Source organism: Protopterus annectens, chromosome 6.part0 (genome assembly GCF_019279795.1).
Source record: "Protopterus annectens isolate FY-2018-M chromosome 6.part0, PAN1.0, whole genome shotgun sequence".
Lineage (NCBI taxonomy): Eukaryota > Metazoa > Chordata > Ceratodontiformes > Protopteridae > Protopterus > Protopterus annectens.
In genome coordinates, this window is record NC_056737.1 from 34,687,954 (window position 1) to 34,706,071 (window position 18,118).

General features: G+C 41.9%; 1 protein-coding gene across 3 annotated transcripts in view; it reads left to right on the forward strand.

Moving 5' to 3' along the window:
• The window catches only part of RPAP1 (RNA polymerase II associated protein 1), a 2,926,740-nt gene that overhangs the window by 2,072,862 nt on the left and 835,760 nt on the right, over positions 1-18,118 (forward strand). The window lies entirely within an intron of this gene.

The window sequence follows — 18,118 nt, forward strand, 5'->3', positions numbered from 1 at the left end:
ATGTGATAAAAGCAATACAGAGTTTTAAAACAGATCAGGATTTATCATACACTATTGGCAATATTGTGTAAACGTGGGAAAAAAAGAGGGCTATGGGAAGGATGGACAGATGGATGGAAGCAGGGGTGTAGCCAGGATTTTCAAATTTGTACTCACAGCTCCCAGACTGCTGCCCCCTCAGAATGCCACACCCACATTAATATTGCTGACCAAGCCACGCCCCCTTCATATTGCTGATCTCTGAGCAGATCACTTGCAAGTATATGCCAGGGTAGTAATTACTTACATGCTACATGAACACTTCATTCCAAAGGTACATCTTCCATAAGTCAAAAAACAAAATACCTTTCCAGTTACACTTGGACAGATCAGTTTGCCCTCCCCAAGATTACCCTTCTTCCCCTTGCAGCTCTTAACCCCTGTAGTGGCTCAATAGAACTCCAGCAGTGCTGCCAACTAAAGAACTGGCCGGTTCTAGGCAGCACGTGCTCCGCAGTATTGTAGTCTCAGGTACAACAAATAGAGCTCTCCCAAAGTAACCTCCCTTCCACCTGCATGGGTCACCTGACAATCGCAGCTCACTCCTATGGCCTACACTCACACCCTTCCACCTGCATGGGTTACCTGGCAATGGCTGATCATTCCTATGGCCTACCCTCACACTAAGCCTTTTGGAATGGTAAATCTTACATTCCCAACAACAAATACATTTTAGCTGGGCTCAGTTTCTTTTTCCATTTATTTTTATTTTACATTTGTTGACCGGGCTAGTCCACTGGATACATGTCAATTTTCAGTAGAGGCCCAGGGAGATAAGCTCCAATTACACTAATAGTTCAGGAAAATAAAAATGTAATACATTGTCAATGGAGATTAACATCAAGAACATGAGTACAAAGATTACAAAACAGTATACTACTAGAAACATATTTACATAGGAAAGGATTTGACATGAAGATAAGGAAAAAAAGAAGATTCAAACTAATTATTATGGTAGTTTTGAAGAATAACGCTCAAAGTGGAAAAAAAAACAAGTTAGTGTGTATAGATATATAGATATATATGTGTGTGTGTGTGTGTATGTATGTATATATATATATATATATATATATATATACATACATGGAACATATGAGGTCACACCAAGTTGAATATTACAGAACACAGTCATACTGCCACTGACATAAAGATGTATACCCATGGGAGTTAATCAAGCAAAAACTAAAGCTGTTGAAATTTACATCCTTACTACCCTGCTTACATTCTGTAAATCTTAAGCCTTTGCTGAAAGGAAATTGGTTAAAGCAAGAAAATTACCCTGGGCCCCAGAACCAGTGGGACTGTTACATGCTGTAAGGAACTTGTTTGGAGTTTTTTCTAGTCTTATGATCCAGTGATAGTCTGAACAACATTACTGGAAAGAAAAGAAATTCAAGAAATAGGTTTTGCTCAAAGTTTAATGTTCAAAGCTGACATGATACCACCCAGTATCCTGAGAAGGCAACAGCTTGAAAACACAAAAAACATATCTGTGAATGCAGGCTGCCTCCCTACCCTCCCACAAAATGAAAACAATCACTTTATGTATAGCATTATGCTGTTATATGCTGAAAAAACAAATGAAGACACTCAGGTTTGATTGTGGAAAATGTCAAAGAAAATTACCACACCGTTCTCTGCCCCCTTGTAAGCTAGTGTAAGTGATCTCATGTGCACATATCTGAGTAGTGCTGGTTTCTGACTATGTTGGGTACTGAGCATTAGTTGGGGATGGAGTCCCTCTACTAAGCCTGTTTCAAGCGTCCACTGTAGAGAATAACTTACTGCCAAGCTCTATGCATATTTAAATAGTTCCGTAGACACATCTTTCCCCATCAGAAATAAATGCACCACCAAATTCAAAAATAAAGTCCTATTGGCAGCATAATCAAAGAAAAAAATACTCACTGCATGTAAAAATAAATGCAACTCAGAAAGCTAAAAACACTCTCGCTAAACTAAAAGAAGGAACTCAGGACTGTGATCAAATCAACCAAAGCCTGATATGAGGTAAAAATATAAACCCAGGTGAAAGATAAACCACAAAGTATTTTTTAACTGTACTAGAAATCTCAAACAATGACTGGCACTACAGTGAGCTTATAACAAATTATATCACATACTTGGACCAGAGGATATGGCCAATCCACTGACCAACTAATTCAGATTGAACTTCATCCCACCAATCTTCCAATATTCTCACATCAAATACATGCATCTATAACCCCCTCAAATATCTCAGTTTCTGAAGTTAGTACCCAAGGCCAAGAACATAATGTCTGTTGACTGGATAACATAGGAGACTGCCTACTTGTTAGTCTGAAACCTGATATGTCGAACCCTGTACAAAGGCTATTCAATACTAATCTCAAAACAGGTTTTGTGCTGGATGAATGAAACACTGCAACAGACATTCCCTCGCATGAAGGTGGGACTTCAAAGGCCCAACATACTCACTGTTGTAGGGAAGTACTTTTGTCATTATACAGCTTATATCTAAAGATATATCATCCAGATCTAGGCATATAATAATTCCCCACTACTTGGCACTCATTAGGCCAATCACTGAGTGATTGTAATGCCCCTTTTGGTATGTATCTTTCCAAATACTTGTCACAAGTGAATGCCATCTAACCCTCAAACATTTAGGAATTATTCCAAAGCAAGCTTTGTACTAATGACTTATACCATGCTAAAATTTCCATCCCACAAAAAGATGTGAACTCTGCTACCGCAATGCAAGTTGTTTACAGAAACCCTATACTATCATGTAAGCAGCTGCAGTGAGGTAACTGTATCCACAAGGAATAAGCAGAGAACCAACTCAAATAACAAGCCACCCTTGTGGAATCCTGATCTCAACAAGTTGTATAACAAAAGGAGGAAAACATGGCCAAAACTAGGAAGTGCAATACCCAGAAAGGTATGAAACCCCTCAAACTAAATAAGCAACTAGGGAATCTTATCAAGCCCATCAAAGCCAAATTTGAGGCAGAAATATCCTCAAAGACAAAGGATAACCACAAGGCCTTCATCAGCTTTGTTCATAACCTCAAAGGTAACACGACAGTGTGCTGAACAAATTGTAAATGGAACCACTTAAAGAATCAGAGTATATAGCAAACCTATTGGCTGATAAATTTAATTCCAGTTTCACCCCCCTTTTCCCCTCAATACCTCTCAGGAGACACCTCCTACCATAACTCTTCTGACTATCACTAGCAAATATTTCTTCAATGCATTGTCCAAGGCAAAGAATACCACCTCAATGGGCCCTGATAATATCCTGGGATACCTCTTGGATAGCATGAAACATGAGCTATCAAGCACTCTAAAATCACCGTCCAACATTAGCCTACTAATTGGCTTCATCCTTAGTGAATGGAGGACTGCAGCAGTTAATCCTTAGCACAAGGTTTGGCCTTCTACGGACCTGGATAACCACAGACCATAAGTCTGACTGGTCTTGTATGTAAAGCCATGGAAAGAATTATCATAGATATTTTAAATAAAAATGTAGGGAACGCATTTCCTTATTTGCTTCTACAATGATTACAGATTTTGAAATAAAATATCACTAACACTGATAGCCATTTGCTAAACAATACAGGCTCACAATGAAAATAGACTTAGCATGAGCAGTAAACTTCTCTGCCCTTGGAACTCACCTTCTCTGAAATGGCATGAAACCCACATTAAAAGAAAATGCATCTAACAGCGGAGGATCAAATTTAGCTTTGAACTGTTTTTAAACCATAGGCTCCTTGCACACATTTATAGGGCCATGCACACATGTATGTGTTCGTTGATTCACCCTCATTATAAATTGTATTCCTTGTACAGTACATCACAATTTGCTAGAATGGTGTTTTAAATTTGTACTTATGAACATTCTTCTAGAAAGCAATGAAACAATAATGATAAAACTACCCATTTCAGAAAATGTCAACCATAAAATGCCACAAAAACGTCTGTCATTACAATCCACCAATTTTATTCAAAAAGCACAATCTTTGCAGAAGTAAAAGTTTTCTAGATAATGCTACATTAAAGAGATATGTAACTAATGAAGAGGTTGCTACTGGCAAACAACTTTGCATTTCAGGTGTTACATCTACAAATTCAGTGCTTGCTGCCTTTGAAAAATTAATTGCCTATGTTACATTAAAAAATGATAAGCTGGTAATATTGCAATAGAGAATGACTGACAAACCAACAAGAAGTTCATAGTTACTAGGCATCTTATACAAAGGAGGACACACTCGGGAGTGTAGAACCTCTATACTCCCTTAAAATGCACCAAATAATCCACAATCAAAATGGCACTGCAATACCAGCACTCCATCCAAATAGTGTGGAAGTAGAATCCACAGCCTTCTGCACCAAAAGCAATTATGCTACTAACTGCTTTCAAATTCTACAACACAAACAGTGACGGCCATTTGATAAACAAAACAGTTAGTGGCACACTGAAAACAGACTTAGCATGAGCAACAGTAAATTTATCTTCTCTTGAAACTCACAATTCCATGAAAATGAAATTAAACTCAGTCCCTTGAAAATGTACTGAAACCCAAACGCACAATTCCGTTGGCAGTCTGGTGGTCAGGCTCTTGTCTTCATTGGAGCTCACAGTTCCTTCAGCAGTGCGTTAGTTGGTACAGAGAATTCAGGCTTTGTCTCCTGTAACCAAATTACAGGGTCAAGCCTGATCAAGTTCAGTGACTAACCTGCCCTCCCCCTTAACTAGAGCATTGCACACCATACTGTCATACCTCTCAACCTGTTAGAATAAGAAATCTGGGCAAAGCCTAAAACAGGGGCAGATTTAAAATATTGCTCTTACAGACTTAGAAGATTACTAGAATAACAGAATTTATCTTAGCATGCATTTTCTAAAGGGAATGAAGTCCAGCTCAGCTGTATGACATTTATTTCAATTTTCAGTGATGTGCCAGAAAACCACAACTATTGAGGAACAGGGCAAAAATCAGGGAATTCTGTAAAAATCTGGACAGTTGAGAGGTGCGCATATCTCTCACTCTCTTAGTGCAAGAAATCTGGACAAAGCCCAAAATATGGATCATGCCTCTCAACCTGTTCAAGCAAGAAATCTGGACAAAGCCAGTAGTTATGGGGGGACAAAGGCCTAAAAATAGGAAAATGTTTTAAATATTTCCATTACAGGCTTAGAAAGTTAATATAATTCCAGGTTTTACATTAGCATGAATTTTCTGAAGCATGTGGAGTTTGAAACTGAAATGCCTGCCGTCCTCAATGGTTAGCCAGTAATTTGCAAAAAAAAGCACCAATTGTAGGAGAAATGGAACAAAAATATGATGCGAAAATCTAGACATTCTTTGAAAATCTGGACAGTTGAGAGGTATGATAGGGATGGATTTTAAATATTGCTCTTTTTAACTGAGAAAGTGGCTAGAATAACAGGGTTTGTACTAGAATGTACTTTCTGAAGAGTATACTAACTTCAGTCCTCTGTGATTTGCCAGAAACCCACAAATTTTGAGAGAAACAGACCAAAACTATGAGGCTAAATCTGGACAGTTAAGAGGCATGTTAAACACGCACACACACATATGCACTTTATCTCTCATTCACACAGAATGGCTAGTTCAAATTACACACACACACACGCGCACACATACTTTCTCACTCTTTCAGAAACAAATAGAACCTCCAGAATAAATAATATAATTGTACACACATACACACACACACACACACACACACACACACACACACCTACTCTCTCATACAGTAACTAACACACATCCACTTTATCCCTCATTTAAACAGAATAACTAGTTCAGCTTACATGCATATATATATATATATATATATATATATATATATATATATATATATATGCACACACACACACACACTTTCTCACTCGTACAGAAATTAACAGAACCTCTAGAAATGAATAAATAACATATAAACACACACACACACACACACACACACTTTCTCACTCATACAGAAATGAACGAAACCTCTAGAAATGAATAAATAACATAAGCGTACACAGACACACACACCCACCATTCATTTTACATACTTACCTTCTGTCTCAACGAAACAACTATTTTAAATTGCGCGCGAGTGAAAAATAAGCTTACATCAGCATTAGCGTGCGTACGACGATGCTGTTTTAGCTTTTTTTCCCCAGATCCTAGCGCCTCCCTTGTGCTACCCCCTCCATGCAAACACTGTACTGAAATGCGTACAATGAGTATGCCTCCCGACGTCCCTGGATGGAAGGATGGATCAGCCCAAGCAGATAAATACAAAGAAAAGTACAAAGCAAGCAATTCATTGATGATTCAGAATTGTTTATAGAGGATTGGGAAACAAAGCAAAAGCAATAAAAACACCAGAAAGGAAGAAAACAAAATAGGTACATTTTGGAGAAGCATTTAGGAAGAACCTGTTGAACACAACAAAGATGCTGAATGGATAGAAGAGTTAAAAGAAACAGTAAGATACTCTGATAGCGATGATATGAAACTGACAGAAGCAACAGCCAAATATTTGAGACAAATTTAAGAAAAGCTCTTAAATGGAGTTTTTTCCTTTCCAACATGTTGTATATGCATGTATTGCTACTACACTCACACAATTTTTATTTTTTTCTCCAAGTCAGATATTAACACTTTTCTTGACATCACAGTTGTTACATCCAATGCTTTTACTTCAGAAGAAAGTAAATGGTACGTGACTCGTGGTGAAGAAATTCAGCGGGATGAAGAAATAATGATAAAAGAGATTCATATACAAGCAGAAAATAGTATGATGGGTTGGCAAGTGAAGAAGAGGAAAATGGTAACTCTGAAACAGGAAAGAACAAAGCAGAAAGAAGTTATTTCTGTTGGAGGTTTGGCGAAAAGGAGACTAAATGTGAATGTTGGATGTAGCAGTTGTGATACCAGGATCTGAGAAAAAAATGGAAATTGTGTGAGGGTAATAGCAAAATATGCATATACAAACATGTCAGAAAGAAAAAAAAAAGTTTTAAGAACTAAAAAAATGTGATATTAAAAATGTCAATAGTAATGATTGGGAAATTTAAGGTAAGAAAACAAAAAGGAAGAATAGTACAAGATGTAAAGTTGATAGTGATACGATATGGAAACTTGAAGCTAGGAAAAAGTAGAAAGTAGACACACTACAGGGGATTTTTCAAAACGGAGGTAGATTGTGGAAGTGCCAGGCAGGGTAGAAGGTTTATTTTTTTTCAGATTGTAGAGCCCTCTGGACCGTGTTAAGTGATAGTGAAGAAATCGTAAAAGAAGCTAAAGGAATAAAATGGTTAACGGAGTGCAAGTAAAAAAATAAAATGAGGAAGGTAGTCTATGAAAACATACAACGGTGATAGTTTTCTATGAAAATTGGACAAAATGGCAGGTGGTGTTTAAAAAGAAATACAAAAAGACTGTTTTTGGAAATAGAAGGGTAAAAAAGAAATAAAGGGGAATATGAAAATATGATGAAAGATTTTGAGAAAGGAATAAAGGAAGGAAGTAAGAGTAAAATAAATAGAAAAGAAATTGTATGAGAAAAATAAAGAAAAAAAAATAAGTCTGTAATGTGCAGATGGAAATATTTCTGTAAAGCGAAGGAAGAAAGAAGTTCCCCTGTGTTTTATGAAAGGAAGTAAAAAGAAGGAAGGGTAAGATGGATAGAATGGAAGATGAGGATGGGACAGTAAAATGTAAATAAGAAAAATTATACTGATAATTTAAAAATTTTAAAAGTGTATAAGTAGGATGAAGTTGAAAGTGGGAGCTGGAAAATTTTAGATAGTGCAAAGTATAAATTAGAAGAAAGAATTGGATTAAAAGAATTGGAAGAGGTTATAAAAGAAAGGAAGGGAGAGACGTCCTGTTAAGATGGAAGTGAAGTAATTCTGGTTGCTGATCCTCCATCCCAAGCTGGTTTTTATCTAAGGTTTACATTCATAAAATAAGCTGTGACCAATACTTGGACCTGGACAGAGAGTAGGGCACAGATGACAAGAAGACCTGTGAAGGACAATGCTGCTGCACTGCTCCAAGACACTGTTACAGTGGCTACCCCAGTGTTAGTTCCTTTTACTTGGGCCTGTCAGAACTCACAATGGACCTAAATGAAGAATTCTATTTCCACAGGTAATCTATAGCAAATTAGAACTGAATTGCATAAAAATAAACACCAGTGTCACCACACAGATGGAAAAGGTTGACAAAAAATTCAGGGCATAGAATCAACACTTGCCTCCCATTCAGACAATTTTACCCTAATCGAGACAGAAATTAGGGACATGAAGCAGTGTATTGGACCAACAGAGGTAAATCTTGATTAGATGGAAGAGGAGTTGGTGGACATAGAAGATAATGGCCAGAGAGAGAATCTTTGCATCATGAATATTCCTGGATGGTAGGTGCCTGTGCTACATGAAACAGCCACTGGTGAGCTGAACAGGTGTAAAATAGAACAAACACATTACATTTTTATATCCCAAAATATGAGAGCATGGTTGCTAGGGCCAATTTTAGTGTGTTTGAAGTAATTTGCCCTAAAAGATATTATCTTGTCTTTTCTCTGGGCAGCTAAGGAATGCTGTGAAGAAAGGGAATGCACATATCTTTTGTTACCATGACTACCTAGCTGATACTTTATTTAAGTAGGCAGCATTTCAGCCTGCTTTCATGTTCATAGGCAAGTGAGGTGGCACTTTAGGCTCATTTATCCAACCCATTTAAGAGTGCACCTTCCAGGGGTCTCAGTTACCTTTGTCTCTCTTAATGATGCCATACAGAAGCAGTATTTTCCTTCCACAGGAATTGCAATTGGGTTCCATCAAAAGTACACCAGGAACAAGTGAAAGAGGGTCATCAAGAAATAATTTCCCCTTGTTTATAAAGAAAGGAGTAAACAAGTCACCAGCCAGGTATTAACTTGAAACAGGCTCTTATCTGAATTTAGTTTGCCTTTTAACTGACCATCCACAAAATTTAAACGATTTTAGATGTAGAGGAATTATGGTCTCTTGTCCGGTAGAAATTCTAGATGAAGGGTATCCCTTTTCTGTAGAAGAACATGGGGATAGCTTGACTCATAAAAAATCTGGTGATGGAAAGCTCCTCAGTGGAGATGTTAACAGCCCTGTTTACTGGTGAAGGATTTGAAATTGTACTAAATGAAACACCCAGAAGTAAATCCCCCATACCAGATGGTACTCAGGTAAAATGACAAATTAATCCAGTTGTAAGTCAAGATATTTAATGGAATCCTTTAAGGAGAGTGGATTCTGAAGACATAGTATCAAGCAGTCGTGTCAGTAAGGATAAAGAAAGGCAAGGATCCCTCCACTATCTCATCATATTGTCCATTCTCAGTTTTAAATCACAGTTCTTAATTATTCACCTTGGCACTGACAAAGAGAGTAGTCAGGATTTTACTAAAGCTGATACATGGAGATCAGACATTCTTTATACATGGTGGATCATTTTTGATAACTTGGTCAGAATTGAGGTGATGATTGAGATGGGAAAAGACGAAAGAAGACCCTAACCCTAGTTGTAATGGAGAAAAAGCATTCCATAAGGTGGCCTTGGCAGTATCTGTATGAAGTTCTACCCTATTTAATGCTCCCTCCTACATTTGTCTCTCTTTTTAGGAAATTATATTCAGGAGCAAATATCTCCCAGTCCTTTATCTCCCTTTTTGTTTTCAGTATATATATAGCTACTGACCATCTGGCTTAGTAAGGTACCTTTCCTTGAGTATGAGATGAGCCAAGTTAGGCAAAAAAATGCTCTCTTTACAGATGATTTAATGACATCTGTAGCAGACTCAGAAAGAGATCTGAAGGGAGTTTCCTAGGAATTGGATTCCTTTCACCGCTTAGTGGGTGATGAGATCAGTTAGGACACAACTAAGGCTATTTGCCTGAACTGTGTCCCAGGTATGCCTGTAAGAACCAGGTTCCCATTTATAGTGAGTAGCCAGGTCTTAGTGTATCTGTGAATCAGGCCTGGAATTAAATAAACAAAATCTTTAGAGACCACTTTTACAGAAATATTGAAGAAAGTTGTGGGATTTATTAAGAGGTGGGAAATATTTGTCTTGATTATACCCCAGAGAGTTCAGGCAATAAACTGGTTTATTCTCTCACAGAAAGTGTATTATTATTTGGGACTTTCTAGCCCACTTACCTCAAGTCATCTGAAACACTGGTGCAGCTGGTTAAAAAGTTTGAATGGGCAGGATCACTTGTCAGTTTCTCATGAGATACTCTTTCACTCCTGACTGTGTCTGGAGCTTACAGATCTTGAGTTTTATCTTGCTATGAGATGGTTGAGGCTTTTTCTTCAGCTGTCCTCACCAAATGTTAATAAATATATGGAAGGAGATGGAAGGCATAAGTCTTAATAGCCTAAGGGCAAGGTATATTACCATTTTGAAAAGTAAAGGGTGTCCAAACAGTCCTGGGAGTGGCTGTGGTAGCTAGAGCTTTTGAATAACTCATGTGGGCTATTTCCTCATGTAAGACACAAGACTGGTTACCTGACTTGGCCCCTGTTCTGGATTCTAATTGCTGGAGCCAGTAAAAGGCTTATATCAGGACAGTAGTTACTCGAGTGCAGAATTTAACTTATTAGAAGCAGATATTGGACAACACAAGTATATTAGGCCACCGGAATTTTTCTGCAAAATTTAACATAAATTTTGATTGCACCCATCTATCCACCCATCCCTTTTTCCTATCTTTGTACATGGAGTCAGGATGTCACATCAACAATGGCAATCATTTAGAGCCAACTGTACCTAGGTTTGTGGCTGTTTGACACAGCAAGCATCTAAAAACAAGATAGTTATGACTGCGTAGAGAAATAGACCTAGGCTCATTCAGTGGCTTTTAGACATGAAGGAAGTGCACCTCCCCCCTCCCAAAAAAATGGATATTGAGTGGTATCTATAAGATAGTAATTTCCACAAAGCCTAATATTACACAAGACTGTAGGTTAACTAAGTAAGCTGACATATGGGCCAAAGTGTTAATGATTCCTTGTTATGCCACTGAGTCATGCAAGTACAGTTTTTTGGTTGGCAGTGACATTTTGAGTATTTCTGCACCTATGTTAGTCTTAATATGATGTGTCCTGAAGTCAGTCCAAAACCTACCCTAGAGCGGATTGGGTACACATCATCTGCAAATGGCCTGCACTGGACAGTTTTAAAAGGGACCTGTAACGTTTATGAAACTGCTTGGTAACTCAGCCAGATGCTGTCAGTAAGATCCATACTTAATGGACCTACCTCAGGGCCAAACTTGCACCCTGTGGAGGCTAGATTGCTACCTTTTTTTTTTAAACTAATAGTGGTGCTGCGGTAGCGTTGTTGCCTCGCAGTTAGACATTGCTCATTTGATTCTCAGAGTGTCTTCTGTGTAGCGACATGCATGAATGGGCATTCCTTCATTGAAGGTTGTGCGTTAGGCCCGGCAAGCCAGTACGTAAAAATCTACTGCCAATCATTAGCGGACCGGAGTTCCGCTGTGGCGACCCCTAACCTAAAAGCCTAAAACCTAAAAGCTGAAAGACACAAACATTGGTAAGAAAACTTGCAGTAAGTGATGGATAACAAAAAAAAATTCTGAATAAGTAGAGGGATTGGGCTGTCATAACTGGAGATCAAAGACTGATGTAATGGCTCACTTTGTTGGATTATGGTTTAAAATAGTGAGTTGTGTGGATGTAATCTACACTGCATATGTCTGTAATAAGGAATGGGTTAGTGTTTAGCCTGCATCTCTGTAACTGTTTGCCACAAGCATTATGTAATGGAAATTGATATAATTTTCTTTTTTATCAGTTACGTATGTTCAAATAAAGATGTGTTATAACAAAAAATAGCAAGGAAGAATCAGTACCCTGTTAAATGGGTAAAGTTATGGGTATTATAAGGGGATGAGTGTAAAGGAAAAAATTATGTGTTGAAATAGTTAATGAATGGTTAGCGAAAGTGTTAGAAGATGAAAATGTACTGAGGTGATTAAGTTACACCTGTGGAAGAAAGATAACAAAAAATATTAAGAATTGGAAGCTAATATTTATGGGGACAAGATAAAATGAAGTATTTAGGATTATGGATTAAAAAGGATTCTGTTAAGGTAGCTAGGGATATGTGGGAAGAAACTAAACAAACGATGATACAAAAACGAGAAACTGGAAGCTGTTGTTTAAGGATAGCAAGATACAAACAGTGAAAATGATTTTAGTTCTTTTAGATTTATATGCAAATCAGGCATAGTTGAAGGATTTTATCTGAGAGGAGAAAGCCGCAAGGATCAAGTGGGATAAGTTGATCCTTCCAGTTGAACAAGGTGGTTTAATATTACCTGATTTGAGGGATGTTTTTGAGCTGCACGATTAAGACTCAAACATAACACAAACCGAAAGCTGTAATTCAGAGTGGAAAAGTATAATGATGCAGTGAGAGGAAATTCAAGAAATAAGAATAGAATAGAAGAATAGATGGTAAGGGAGAATAATGATGTAAGGCTGGCTGTGCAGGATGTAGTAAAAACATTTGAATCAATACGTTATGCGGCAGTGTGGGATATTTAAAGTATTATGGGGTTGGGTGAAAAATAGTAAGTGTTAAAGATGTGTTATGAGATGTCATTGAAGGTTATGGTAAATGGTTGGTAGAAAACAAAATAAAGATTGTAAAAGGTCTGGAACTGTTTTCCGATGAGTATGTGTTTGTTTGGCGTAGTAATAAATGCAGTAATAGAAGCATATATTGATAAAATGAGAGAAACAGGATGAGAAATGGAAAACAGTGTAATAATACCTGTGTGTCATTATTTAAATGTTGTGGGGTCTTACATCCACCATAACTGCCACCAGTTAACATCTCACCTGATGATGGAACACTTAGGAGTGTCAGTATTCAAAACTAATCTAACTGCCTGGTGAAGGAATAGAACCCGCAGCCTTCTGCACCAAAGGCAGTGTGCTACCTTTTGAAGTATGTATGACATTAGAAGGAATTTTGCAAACAGTGCAACAGAATGTATTAGTTTTAAAATTGTAAAAGTTTTTTATTTGGAAAAGGAGGAAAGGCAAACAAAAGGTGGGGTTTAGGAAACCAGGTTGGAGTACAAGGAATTAATCTAGAATTTAAAACCTTAAATGCCACATAGCAACTAGGTATTAATGAAAATATTTCTGTAGCAAACATTTCAAATGTAAGATCAGTTAAACTCAGATCTGAAGTAGTTACTTCATTTGCTCTGCAACCTGTGGGTATCGGATCCGACAGCTTTCCAACCTACAAGATCCGAGCTCCTAGCTCCTCCCCCTACCCATAATCCCCTGCTACCTGCTGTATTACCTCAGATCAAAGTAGCTATCTTTTGAAGAGCTCCTGGCTTTGGTGAGATTCTTTACTTGTTAAAGTCCTTTTTTCTCTAGCGTTTTTGTGAAGTTGTAGGTAGTGTACGTGTGTGTAGTGCCCCTGGGTTTATTTTTGGTGGTTTAGTTAGTTTTTCTCGTAGTTAGTTGTTCTTCTGTGTGACACCCCTCCCCCCTTAGTGTTTGGGTGTGAGTAAGTTTAAAATGGTTGAAGGGCCCAAAGCCGTTTTTTCGAAGTGTACTGAGTGTGGCCATAAGCTTTCACCGGCTGATGGCCACACTCAGTGCGTTTTATGCCTGGGGGTGGCCCATTTATCTATGGCCTGCCAAATTTGTGCAGCCTTTAACCCCCCGGGTGCTTAGGGATAGGAAGAATAAGCTGATCCTGGCGGGAAAGCTGCCCCAGGAATCGGCTTATTCTTCCTCTTCCGCTCAGACTGCTTTGGCAGCCTCGGTGCCTTCTGCGCCCCTTGCTCAACTCCGGGACTCAACCTCCCTCTTTGGGTTCGAGCACGGGTGACGCTGGTGCCTCTTCCTCCAGAGAGAAGAGGCACAAGGATAAGGAAGGGCACAAATCCCATAAAAGGTGGGCTGAGACTCAACCCTCAGCCTCGCCATCTAAACTGACTAAGTCTCCCTCGAGGGTCTCCGGATCCTCCCCCTCTCGGCTCAGTTCGTCCAGCTTTTCGCCGGAGGAGGAGGAGGACCGGTCTCCCTCGAGGCCGTCGAGGCGGCCCTCCCGGCCCACCTCGACGACTTCTAGATCGACCAGAAGCCTCACCGAAGCAGACATGGATCGGATGATGCGTCGATTCATACAGACCCAAATGCAGATGGGGGTGCTCTTGCCCCCCCCTCTGGGAGGGAGCGCGGCCCCCATTTTTGCTCCGATCACTCCTTCTCCGACTCGTTTTCGGGTCTCGGAGTTGTCAAAGTTGGAGATTTGTCGGCGCCGATAGCGCTGGTCTCTTCGACGCCGACTATACCCTCGAGCGTGTTGGATCTGAGTTCTCGGGGCCGAGGGCTGAGCGTCAGATCCGGGGGAGTTGATGCGTCTTCAGCGCCGCTGGGTTCGGAGCGCACCTCTCTCTCTGCGCCGACTGCATCGGCCCCGATCCCTACCTCGGAGCCGAGGAGGATGCTTTCGAAGCCTGGGGAGAGTAGTTCTCCTTCGGCTTTTGAGGTAGTGGAGAGGGTACTGTCGAGGTCTTCCAGGTCCCCGGTCCAGGCTTTGGATCCTCCCGTAACCCCCCTGCATGTGGGTCTATCCTCCGTCATCCGACTATTTGGATAGCCTGCTCAAGCCCTCCAGCTAGTTCCCTTGGAGGAACAAGAACCCGTGGATGAGCCCTCTTCGTATAGCCCCACCGAGGAGGTCCCTCGTAAACGTAGGTGTAAAAGGAGACACCTGGACTCCCCTGAGTCCGTTACCACCGACACGGATTTAGATGAAGGGGAAGGTTCCCCAAGGTCACCCCCCCGAGGATGTCTCCTTCGGAGACATCATGGAAATGTTGCGTATTAGAGGGGAGTGGTCTGCCCAAAAACCTTCCGTGGATGAATCCGTGTTCCTGGAGGCGTTTGAAACAGGCCCATCTACCTCCTGGGTGTCCCCTCCGGGTGACCCCCTGGTAGACTTAATTACTACCAGGGCGTGGAAGGAGCCCGACACCGTGGAGCCAGTTCCTAGGTGTCCTGATAAAGTCCTTAGCCCCCCTACAGATAGGCAGTCTTGGGCCAAGGGATCTCCTGTTGATGCCATGTTGGTGGCAGCTGCCACCAAGAAAGAACTCGCACAGCAGAGTTCTTCGGTCTGCCCGACAGATAAGGAATCTCGAGCACTGGACCGCATTGGGAAGCAGATGTTTGCTTCAGCGACCTTCTGGATAAGGGAGCTGAACTATATGGCACATACCATCAAGCTACAGCGAGACTTGATTAAGGAATACGCTGCAGCCCCCCTGGAGTCCATGTCGGTTGGAGACAAGAATGTTTTTTCAACTCAGACGGCCACTCTAAAATCCATTTCTAACACGTCCGTGCGGCTTCTCTCCCATGCAACGGAGGGAGCCGCTAGGGCCAGCGGAGCCGGGGTCGTCTTGCGACGTCACGCCTGGCTCCGTCTTTGCGACTTCTTGGATCCCCTCAAGGCGTCCTTCGCGAACGCGCCCTTTGATGGATCTTCGCTTTTCTGCAAGACCGCTGGTCCAAAGCGAAAAGGACGGGAAGACGCTGTCTGCTGTCGGAGTTCGCTTCTCTAGTCCCCAACGATCCTTTTCTAGGAATCAGAGGGGCAAAAGAAGCTGTGGTTCCGCAAGTCTCAGCAATCCCATCCAGCTTCGGACCCCTCGTCCTCTAGAGGCAGAGGAGGACAAGGTGGATGCCAGCCCAGAGGCAGAGGGGGACCACGTAACTTCAGGTCTAGAGAACCTTTCTCAGACAGACCCGCGTAGCAGCCCTGAGGGCTTGCCCGACTGTCCTTCTCTGGAGGCATTTGGGGGGGGGGCTTTGACGGAGCACCTGTCAAATTGGGAGTCCCTTACGACAGATCGATGGGTGCTCCATATCATATCCTGAGGTTATTCCATCCCCTTCACAAACCTTACTCCCAAGACCAGACGCTTCCCCGATGTACCACCCGATCAGAAGGAGGCAGCGGCTTCAGAAGTATCGAAGTTGCTAGAAAAAAGAGTCATCCAGCCCCCCCCCCCCCCAGATCAGTCCAGATTGGGTTATTACCCCAGGTTCTTTTTGGTGCCAAAGAAAACGGGGGACCTAAGACCCATCTTAGACCTTTCCGCTCTAAACCTGTTCATTCCCAAGGAAAAATTCCGGATGGTCACCCTCCAATCAATTCTCCCTTCTGCGGGAGAATGAATGGATGTGCTGTATAGACCTCAAGGATGCGTACTACCACATTTTGATGGACAGACGATCCAGAACGTTTCTCCGCTTCCGGCTGGGGGCCAGTCATTATCAGTTCTGGGTTCTTCCGTTCAGCCTCACCTCAGCCCCCCAGGGTGTTCACCAAAGTCATGGCAGTGGTTGCAGCCCACCTGAGACTTCAGGGCATTCAGGTCTTCCCGTACCTAGACGACTGGCTCCTTACCGCTGCCAACAGGCATCAACTCTGCGTGGCAAGAGATTACGCTCTGACTCTTACCCACAACTTAGGCATCTCAGTAAATCTGCAGAAATCCTCTCTGTGCCCCGTTCAGGTCCTGGAATTCATAGGGGCCAGGTTGGATACCTGTATCTCTTGAGCTACCCTAACTTCAGACAGGCTGAGCAGCTTATCATATCAAGTATTAGCCCTTCTTCAGAGTCCTGCCCCACCGGCGGAGTTCATCCTGAGGGCACTAGGGTCTATGGCGGCAGCGATCGGTCTCTCCCTTCACGCACGCCTGCGAATGAGGATATTGCAGTGGACCCTGCAAGTTCAGTGGTCCCTATCACTCCAACCGTTGAACACTCCGATACCACTGAGCAGAGTTTGCAAGGACTCCCTTCTTTGGTGACTCCACGCGCGGGAACTCAGAGAAGGGAGGCCCTTTGTGATACCCCCGCCCCAAGCCACGTTGACCACGGACGATTCTCACCTCGGGTGGGGGGGGCATTGTTCAGGCAGATCCGTCCAAGGCACGTGGACGTCCCTAGTGACCGCTTTGCACATCAGTGTCCTAGAGATGAGGGCGGCGCTTTTGGCATTGCAAGCTCTCCACGACCTTCTCCCTCTGGGGACTATTGCAATCCAGACGGACAATATGCCAGTAGTCTGGTACATAAACAAACAGGGAGGAACCAGGTCTTATCCCCTTTGTCGAGAGGCTATGAGAGTTTGGGAATGGGCATATCCACCAACCGGTTTCTGGTAGCAACGCACATTCCGGGTCGGTCTAACATATTAGCGGACAAACTGAGTCGAGTACTTCTCACTCCGTACGAGTGGTCTCTCAACCCATCTGTTGCGAAGCAGATCTTCCGCAAATGGGGTTGGCCTCGCTGCGATCTTTTTGCTTCTCCATTAAACACAAAATGCAGCGAGTTCTTCACAATACTTCCCCCCGAAGGGGAGAATCCCAGAGACGCTCTAGTTCATGCTTGGCCTCCCGGTCTCCTTTATGCTTATCCCCCCCTCCCGCTTATGATAAAGTTCATACAGAAAGCCTGTCGATTGGGGAGCAGAGTTATCCTCATAGCCCCATTCTGGCCTCGACAGATCTAGTTCCCTTATCTGCGGTCTCGCAGTGTGGCTCCTCCATGGATTCTGGATCCCATTCCAGACCTGATCTCGCATCCTGCGGGTTGCCAAACCCCGAACCTGGTGAACCTCAAGCTTACGGCTTGGGCGATCCAGTTCCAATGATGGCTAGGACTCCTGGTATCTCTTCTCCTGTTAAGGCCATACTGGTCGCGGCTCATAAGCCGTCTACCAGAAAACTTTACAATAGTAAATGGAAATGTTTCTCCATCTGGGCTAAAGACAAGGGCCTGGACCCATTTACAGTTCCTATTCTGACTATTCTGGACTTCCTGTCGCTAATTTTTCGGCAGGGAGCAAGTGCTTCTACGGTTAAGGTGCAGTTGGCAGCCATCTCCCATTTTCATGTAGGTGATGGCTTAGGGTCCCTGGCATCTACAAAATTATGCAAAAC